We start from the raw sequence: 9849 nt of genomic DNA on the forward strand, positions 1-9849 counted from the left end.
ATAAAGTGCCTGGCAGGATCATAAATAATGAAGGAAATATATGAAGGTTGGTAGGGTAGAAGATAAGAACACGGGGAACTCTGTTGAGGTGGTATAATCATTAGGTCAATATATAATTTTGTCACCAAAGTCTACTCATGAGCAGTTAGATATAAAGAATTAATTCTGGCTTCCACATCCCTTAAATAAGTAAATATCAAAGCAGTAAGCCAATATAAGAGAAGTTTGCTTCAGCAATAGTGGAAGAAAGATGTAGAAACAAGAGGCTGGGTAATAGCTTTCAGGAAACCTTGTTATATTCATATTAATCAGCTGATCCCATTGAATCAGCTGAGAGAGCTGGTTGAAAACCTACTTCCCTCTTTCTGTTTTTTATCATTCTTGTCAAACCAGTTTTTGTACGATGCCATGGAGCAAGAAGAATTGATTCTGCCTTCATCCCCTATTCTGACTTTAAGCTGTAACTTGATGATTCCATCTCTGATTTGAAACCTGATTCATAAGAAACGATAGGAGTAAATGCACTTGTTATCATTCCTGCAACAGCAGTTGGGGTTCCAAATGTTGTGCCTTGTCATTGTTTAGTACAATATAAGGACATTCACATTTCTGTCCTCCTGTGCAACTAATGAACTTACTCCAGTTGTTCATACCATGACAATAGTCTATTGCTTTTCTATCATTGATTGTTGCTCTAACATAATGATTAACAGCAGCAACTTGTTTTTTTTTGGTGTGGTAGCTTTACAACGATAGATCGCTTCCCAGGAATTATGTAAATAAATTGTCACAGAGCCAAAGGACATGTTGGGTTAGATAATCAAAAGCTTGATCGAAGTGGTGGGTTTTAAAGAATCATTAAAAGAAGAGGTCTAGGCAAAGAGATTCAGGAGGACTTGCAGAGGATAGGAGCTGGGAGGACGATAAAATAGCCATCAGTGGAAGGCCAAAGGAAATCTGATGACAGCAGGTCAGAATGAGAGGAATGCAGTGATTTGAACTGCTCGTAATACCAAGATTAGGAGGAACAAGGCCATGTAGTGTTTGCTGAACTAAAGACAGGACTCAGATTCCAACTGATAAAAACAAAAATATCCTCAAAAGCCAACCTGAAAAATCATATTTTTCTATGGTAGCAATAGATTGTAACCTTGCACTTCCACTTTGCTGTAAGAACATCACATGTGAATTACTACAAGGTTACTTACTATGATGCAGAAAGAGGCTATTGTGTCCATGCCAGCTCACTGCAGAGTAATCTGATTTGTCTCATTTCTTCTACTTATTCCTCTGTAGTTTTGAAAATGGTGTATTTTCTTGCAAGTACTTGTCAGCTTCCCTTATGATTATTTTGCCATATAGCTACAGTACACTGAGGGGTAATTTACAGTAACCAGTTACTTACCTTGGCATGTTTGGAAAAGGGATTTATAGACTACTGACAAATTCTTTTTGTTTATTGATTGCTCTGATCAATGGAATAACACAAGTGACCTTGTGGATGCCAGTAAATTTAATGTTTATGCAACTTTGTATGTGTGTGTATTATTTTCCCAATTTCAATGTAGTTATGCCATATAGAGACTGCAAAATGATGTATCCTTTGGCAGTATTTTTTAAAATAACAGAAACCCTACTTCCTCTTTTGACAACAGCCTCAATAGTTCTAGTCAGCCAAAGTTCCCTAAACTTGCCAGGTTTACCCTTCACTCTAATAGGAACATGCTGCTCCTGCATTCTTGATTTCTCATGTGTTGTACATGCTTACTTTGACAATAAAATGAACCTGAAACCTTGAACCTTAAATACTGCCAAGCATCAAACCTGTTAGTAACAGGTAGGACATTCCTCTGGGGCCTTGGAAGGTGTTGCTGTGGGAACACCTAAGAGTCCCTTAAGGTGCACATCAGTCTGGTCTGGGCATCAATCGATATTCCTTCACCAAAAATATCTAGATCCCTTGCATTTCATTGACGGCTTATGAAAAAAAGAAACAAGTGATTGACACTAATCAATTTATTTTATGAAAAGGTGAAAGAACGTTGGGCTTCTTTCTGCTTGTTTGATTCTTATGATTGATATTACACTACAGCCACCTGCTTTTTCTTCTTAAAAGCCTATCACCTCTACTGCAGACAGCAACTTGCTATAGTCTAATGTCCTGGGCCAATCTTTCAAGTCCAGGTGTAGCCCATCTTTAAGTCTAGGTGAAGATCCTTCCTCTCCCAAGGATGAGGCCTTTGGAGCTTCTACTGGCATGATGATGGGATGGGTTTGCTAGCCCCATGCTCAACTCTCCTCCTTTCACAGCCTGGTGCGGGACTGTCCATAATGGAGTTAACACCTGCTTTTTACTAACAAGAATGTGGAGAATGTGGAGAGAAGTAAACAGTCGACTGGAAAAGAAGGGGGATAAAGCCATCTTCATAGATGCTGCTTGACCTGCTGAATTCCTCTGGCATTTTGTGTGTGTTGCTTTGAATTTGCAGCATCTGCAGAATCTCTTAAGTTTTTGGTTTTAGGAGGTTGGGGATGAGTGAATCCCTTGATGGCTATAAAAAGAACACACTTACGAGGGAAATCAGGAGGACAAAGTGAGGTAAAGTGAGGTAAAGTTAAGGAAATTCCCAGGAGTTTCAATGAATTTGCTGTGTAAAAGGGTGGCAACTGGAAGAATAGATCCTCTTAGAGATCAGTAGAACCACAGGAGGTAGACGGGATTTCTAACAAATATAATCCTCGCTGCATGTTGAGGAGGAGGTTGGTCATGGTTGCTCATGAGAGAAAGGAAGCAAGTGGAAAGGTTTTGGAGAAGCTCCACATTGCCAGGGAGGAGGTACATGTAGCCTCACAGCACATTAAGGTAGATGAATTCCCAGGGCCTGACCAACTACATCCTCCAACTTTGTAGGGAGCTAGAGAAGAACTCGTGTGGCTTGCAGGGATATGTGTATCATTGTCAGCCAGTGGTGAAGTTTCTGAAGACTGGAAGATATTGGTACTAATTTATTATTGTCACATATATCAATATACAACGAAAAGCTTGTCTTGCATACTGTTCATATAGATCAAAATCATTACAGTGCATTGACCTAGAGCAAGGTAAAACAATAACAATGCAGAATACATTGTAAAAACTACTGGAAAAGTGCAGTGCAGATAGACAATAAAGTACAGATCATAACAAGGTCGATTGTGAGATCAAGAATCCATCTTATCATACAAGAGGACTGTTTAGGAGTATGATAACACTGAGATCAAAGCTGTCCTTGTGCTTGGTGGTACTTGCTTTCAGACTTTTGCATCTGCTGCACAATGGGAGAAGAGAGAATGCCTAAGGTGGGTTTTGGTTATGCTTCGTTCTCCCTGGTCCAGCAAGAAGTATAGATAGAGTCTACAAAATGGTGGCTGGCAATTGTGATATGCTGAGATGTGTCCACAATTCTCTATAGTTTCTGCTTCCTCAACACTACCTGCCCCTCCACCTATCTTTGTTTCATCTGAAGACCGGGCCATCAATTCCATCATCAAAATTGAAAATACAATTGAACTGAATTGAATTGACTTTATTTCTTGCATCCTTCATATACACGAGGAGTAAAAATCTTTATGTCTCTGTCTAAATGTGCAATGTGCAATTTATAGTAATTTATAGTAAAGAGAATGTACAGCAGGACAGCCAATATAACATAGAAATACAATTGTATCAGCGTGTATTAGTCAGTCTGTTGGCCTGGTGGAGGAAGCTGTCCCGGAGTCTGTTGGTCCTGGCTTTTATGCTGCAGTGCCATTTCCTGGATGGTAGCAGCTGGAACAGTTTGTGGTTGGGGTGACTTTGGTCCCCAGTGGTCCTTCAGACTCTTTTTCTTGCACACCTGTCTTTGTAAATATCCTGAATATTGGGAAGTTCACATCTACAGATGTGCTTGGCTGTCTGCACCACTCTCTGCAGAGACCTAGATTGAGGTAAGTACAGTTCCCATACCAGGCAGTGATACAGCCGGTCAGCATGCTCTCAATTGTGCCCCTGTAGCGGTCCCAATTCTAACACTTGTTAAACACCACAAGTCACCAACAGCTAACTAGATAGGTCCCTTTTATTCCCACTCTTTGCCCCTTACCAGTCAACCACTCTTCCATCCATGCTAGTATCTTTCCTGTAATATCATGGGCTCTTATCTTGTTAAGCAGTCTCATTTGTCAAAGGCCTCCTGAAAATCCAAGTAAGCAACATCCATTGACTCTCCTTTTGTCTATCCTGCTTGTTATTTCCTCAAAGAATTCCATTACTAATGTCTTCCACAGTGAAGACTGACTAATAATGAACTGATTGTTAAGTTCATCTTCTATTTCATTGTTCCCCATTATTATCTCTCCAGCATCCCCTTTACTCTATACAGTATATCTGAAAAACATTTTAGTATTCTCTTTGATATTTTTTGGCTAGCTTACCTTCATATTTCCTTAAAGTTCCTGATGGCTGTTATAGCCAGGGGGTGGTAATGGGGACAATCTCCCACTACCTACTAAAGGGTCCCGATGGCGTGCGCCTCAAATAGCCTGTGACAACCAAGTCCAGCTCCTGGCTTTCACATGTGGCTTAGTTACTGAGCCTGGTGGAACCATTTCTACTTACAGGAGAAGAGGCAAAGGCAGGTTACAGGCACCTTAAAGCCAGTCACTTCAAGCAATGGGGCTCATCAGCCGTGGTTGGTAGCTCATCTAGGAAAAGGAAAGCTCTGATCTCAAACCTCTGCTGCCTTGTGGTTATACCCACTCATGGGGAATGGTTTGGGAGCAAACCCCAAGGGAAAAATCGGGAGCTGGAGCCCCCAAAGCTCTCCTACATTGAATTCAACGCTGATTGGCAATTCCTGCGATATTGCTGGTACCTAGCCGTGTTGGTCTCTGCCCTTACTTTGGGCTCACCAGATGCGTGGTGAAGGGGAGCGTGCTACATGGGCTCTCCATATTGTCCTATCCAGGCTTGCATATCTAGACAGCTAGGACACAACATCCATGGTCGACTCTGACCAAAGGAGGCCTCACTCACTTACACCTTCATATTTCATCTTTTCTTTCCCAATGGCAATTATAGTTATCTTTTGTTGGTTTTAAAAAGCTTCACAGTACTCCAAATTTCCAGTAATTTTTCACATATTATATGCCCTCTCTTTTGCTTTTATGCTGTCTTTGACTTCCCTTGACTGCCACGGTTGCCACATCTTCGCTTTAGAATACTTCTTCATCTTTGGGATGTATCTATCCTGCGTCTTCTGAATTGCCCCCAGAGACTCCAGCCACTGTTGTTCTGCCATTACCCCTGACAGTGTCCACTTCCAATCGAGTTTGGCTATCTCCTCTCTCATGCCCCTGTAATACTCTTTATTCCACTCTAATACTGGTACATCTGACTTTATCTTCTCTCTCTCAATCTGCAAGGTGAATTATTTTAGATTATGATCACAGCCTCTTCAGGGTTCCTTTACCTTAAGATCACTAATTAAATCTTGCTCATGACACAACATCCAATCCAGAATGGCTTTTTCCAATGAGCTCAACCACAAGCTGCTCTAAAAAAACACTTCATAATCATTCTACCAATTACTTCTTTTGGGATCGAGCACCAACCTAGTTTTCCCAAACTACCTGCATATTGAAAGCCCCCATGACTATCATAACATTGCCCTTATTATGTCCACTTTGTATCCCCCATTCTAATTTGCATCCCAGATCCCGACTACTGTTTGAAGGCTTGTATAATACTCCCATCAGGGTATTTTTACCCTTGCAGTTTCTTAACTCTACCCCACAGGATTCTGCATCTTCTAATCCAATGCCACCTCTTTCTAAGGCTTTGATTTCTTTTTTTTAAGCAACAGAGCCACCCCAACCCCTCTACCAGCCTGCTCGTCCTTTAGATACGATGTATATCCTTGGATGTTAATCTCCCAACTATGAACTTCTTTCAGCCATGACTCAATGATGCCCACAACTTCATACTTGCTAATTTCTAACTGCACTACAAGATCGTCTTATTCTGTATACTGTGTGCTTTCAAATATAACAACTTCAGTTCTGTATTCATCACCCTTTTTAGTTTTGCCCCCATGTTACACTTCAACTCATCTCACTGACTGCAATTTTACCCTGTCACCTCACAGTCTCACTACATAATGCATCAACTTGTATGACAATGCCCCACCCTCCACCCTATCACTTTGTTTCCCTTTCCCTTGCCAAATAGTTTAAACCCTCCCCAACAGTTCTAGTAAACCTGCTCGCAAGGATATTGGACCCCTTGTTTTCAGGTGTAACCTATTCTTTTTGTACAGGTTATACTTTCCCCTGAAGAGATCCCAATGATCCAGAATTGTGAAATTGTGAAATCCTGCTCCCTGTACCACTTCCTCAGCCACTTATTCATCTGTTCTATCATTCTATTTCTGACCTGTTTAGCACGTGGTATTGGGTGTAATCCAGAGATTACTACCTTGGAGGCCCTGCTCTTCAACCCTAGCTCACTACACTCACTGCTCGGGTCCTCTTCCCCCTTTCTACCAATGTCGTTGGTGTCAGTGTGCACCACAACCTCAAGCTGTTCACTAATCCCTCTTGAGAATCTTCTGCAGCTGCTCTGAGACATACTGGACCCTAGTACCTGGGAGGTAACCTGGCTTCTCCTTCAGAGCCAGGTGTCCATACCCCTACCTATTGAACCTCCTGTCACTAATGCTCAGCCTGAGTTTACCCTTCCCTGCTGAGCCTGTGTCACTGGCTTGACTGCTGCATTGCCCAGATAGGTCAACGCCCTTCTCCCAGCATTAGGCGAAGGGCTATACTTGTTACTGAGAGGAATAGCCACAGGATAATGCTGCACTGACTGTTTACTCCCCTTACTTCTCATGGTGGTCACCCATCTACCCATCTACTATCTAAATCCTGAACCTTGAGTGTGACCACCTCAGTAAAAGTCTCACCTTGAGGTTTTCAGCCTCCCAGATGGTCCTGAGTACATCCAGTTCCCACTCCAGTGCCTCGACGTAGTTGGTCAGGAGCTGAAGTTGGGTGCACTTCCTGTAGATGTAATCATCAGGGAGAATGTTTGTTTCTTTACCCTGTAATAGAGATTGTTTTCTTTTTAACCCTGTACTCTACCTTCTGGCTCTACCTTCCAAAATGCATCACTTCACATTTTTCCAGATTGAACTCTACCTGCCTCTTATCAGCCCAACTATCCCATCCTATCAATGTCCCATTGTAACCTACACTACTCTTCAACACTATCCGTAACTCCACTAACCTCTGTGTCATCTGGAAACCTACTAACCCACCCCTTCCACTTCTTCATCTATGTCAGTTATAAAAATCACAAGGAGCAGAAGTCTCAGAACTGATCCCGGTGGAACACCACTAGTCACTGAACTCTAGGCAGGACACGCTCCATCTACTACCTCCTTTGACACCAGGCACACGTTTCCTCTTCTATCCCTGAGCGACAAGACCTGCATCGCGTGGAGAAGGCGGCCCAGCGAATTGTCAGGATGGAGCTCCCAGGACTGGACACCATCTATTCCAGCAGACTCAGGAGGAAAGCAGTCAGCATAACCCGAGACACCACACACCCCGGCCACTCCCTGTTTGATCCACTGCCATCCAACAAAAGGTTCAGGACACTAAAATCCAGAACAAATAGACTGAGGAACAGCTTCTATCCCAGAGCTGTGGCCTCCATCACACCACTCCCACAGAACAATGACTGAAACTGTGAGCACACACATGCACACACAAGGACTCAAATACTTGCACTAACGGCACTTTGTGCATTACTGTGATATTCTGGTGCTGCTGCAACTTATTTTCTGCTACTTATCTATTTAATACTGTTTTTCTATTACAGTCTTGTTTTTATCTACCACTTTATTTAATTGCCTGAGAGGAAGCCAAACAGAGTTTCATTGTACCTATGTATAATGACAATAGAGATCATTCATTCATTCTTATTTGTTCTACTCTCACTCTTGTCATCCTCCTGTTCTTCAGATATGTGTGGAATGCCTTTGGGCTTTTCTTAATCCTACACACCAAGGCCTTTTCCTTCTTGCTCTCCTAAATCCATTCTTAAGCTCCTTCTGGCCTTTTAACTCTTGACAACCATGTTGGGTCCTTGCTTCCTAAACAGAACATACACCTTTCTTCCTTTTGACTATATGTTCCACATCTCTTGTCAACCATGCTTCCTTCAGCCTATCATCATTTCCTTGCCTCAATGAGCCAAACCTATCCAGACCCTATGTAAGTGGTCCCTAAATAACTTGTACATTTCTGTTGTGCATTTTACTCAGTACATCTGTTCCCAATTTACTGTCCCAAGTTCTTGCAAAATAACATCATAATCTGTCCTCTCCCACTTAATACTTTCCCATACCGCCTGCTGTTATCCCTGTCCAAAGCTATGCTAAACGTCTGGGAGTTGACCTGTTATTTTTGTACATTTCCAAAATCTGTCTTCTTATATGCTTTTCAGTGTCCTGTTTTATTCGGGAAAGTGGTTGGGGGGCACGTGGGTGGTGAGGGATGAGGGAGGGCTCCCAATAGGGCGATTGTTTCCAGCATACAATGACTCAGTAGACAATTCCTCCATGACATCTTCTCTCTGCAGCTGTGATACACTCTCAGATTAGCAATGCTACTTCTTTTACCTCCCTCTCTGCCCCTTTTGAAACATCTAAATGTGGAATATCTGGCAGCCATCCCTGCCCTTGTGAACATGAAGTCTCTGTACTGGCCACAGTGCTGGAGTTCCATTACTGGCCCACGCTCTAAGTTCATCAGCTTTGTTCCTGATACTTCTTGCATCAAAATAGATACATTTCAACCCATCCAACTGAATACAGTGATATCCTATTCACTGCCTATCCTTCCTCACAGTCTCTCCACACACTGCATCTACCTTTACACCAACTACTCCATCCTCTGACCTAGCATTCTGGTTCTCACCCCCCTGCCAAACTAATTTAAACCCTCCTAAACAGCTCTAGAAAACCTACCCACGAGAATACTGACCCCTCTCGAGTTCAGGTGTAACCCGTCCTTTTTGTACAGATCCCAATGATCCACCAATCTGAAAGCCTACCACCTCCACCAATTCTTCAACCACACCCTGGAGGCCTTACATTTCAGTTTCCTCTATTCCCTCTTCAGGACCTCATCCCTATTCCTATTTAAGTCATCGGTTCCAATAGGTACCATGACTTCTAGCTGCTTACCCTCCCTCTTAAGAATGCTGTGCACCTATAATAAGACATTCCTGACTCTGGTATCTGGGAGGCAATATATCATCTGGGAGTCAATTTCATGCCCAGCTTCTCCTGAATGAACCAAAGATCATCCAGCTCCAGCTTCTTTTCTCTGACACTGTTTGTAAGGACTGCACTCAGATGTACTTCTTGCAGCTCAAGTAACCAGAGAGACTGGAGGTCTCCCTGATGCCTTTCATATTGCATGAGGAAAACATTCCTGACTTGGTATTTTCCACTCTACTCCAGCTAGGCACTACTAAAGCCTCTTGAGCCAAAGCCTCAGTACCACACTCTAACTGTGGAATGGCTCATGGAATGGCTGCTCCGCTTATGCCCAACTTCCTTGGACTTGCCAAGTGCCGAATAAATCGAATGATCTCAAGCTCTACAGAAAGTGCCAACAGGCCCCATTTGCTTTTAAAGTCTGGCTTTATACTCCACAAGTAACTGTTTCCACAGTCTCAAGTGATTTCAAGCTAACATACCTGATCTATTTGTGAGAGGAAGGCCCCAAATACCAGAGAATTGTAATGCAGCCAGGAGGGAT

This window comes from Mobula birostris, chromosome 2 (genome assembly GCF_030028105.1).
Source record: "Mobula birostris isolate sMobBir1 chromosome 2, sMobBir1.hap1, whole genome shotgun sequence".
In the NCBI taxonomy this organism is placed as follows: Eukaryota; Metazoa; Chordata; class Chondrichthyes; order Myliobatiformes; family Myliobatidae; genus Mobula; species Mobula birostris.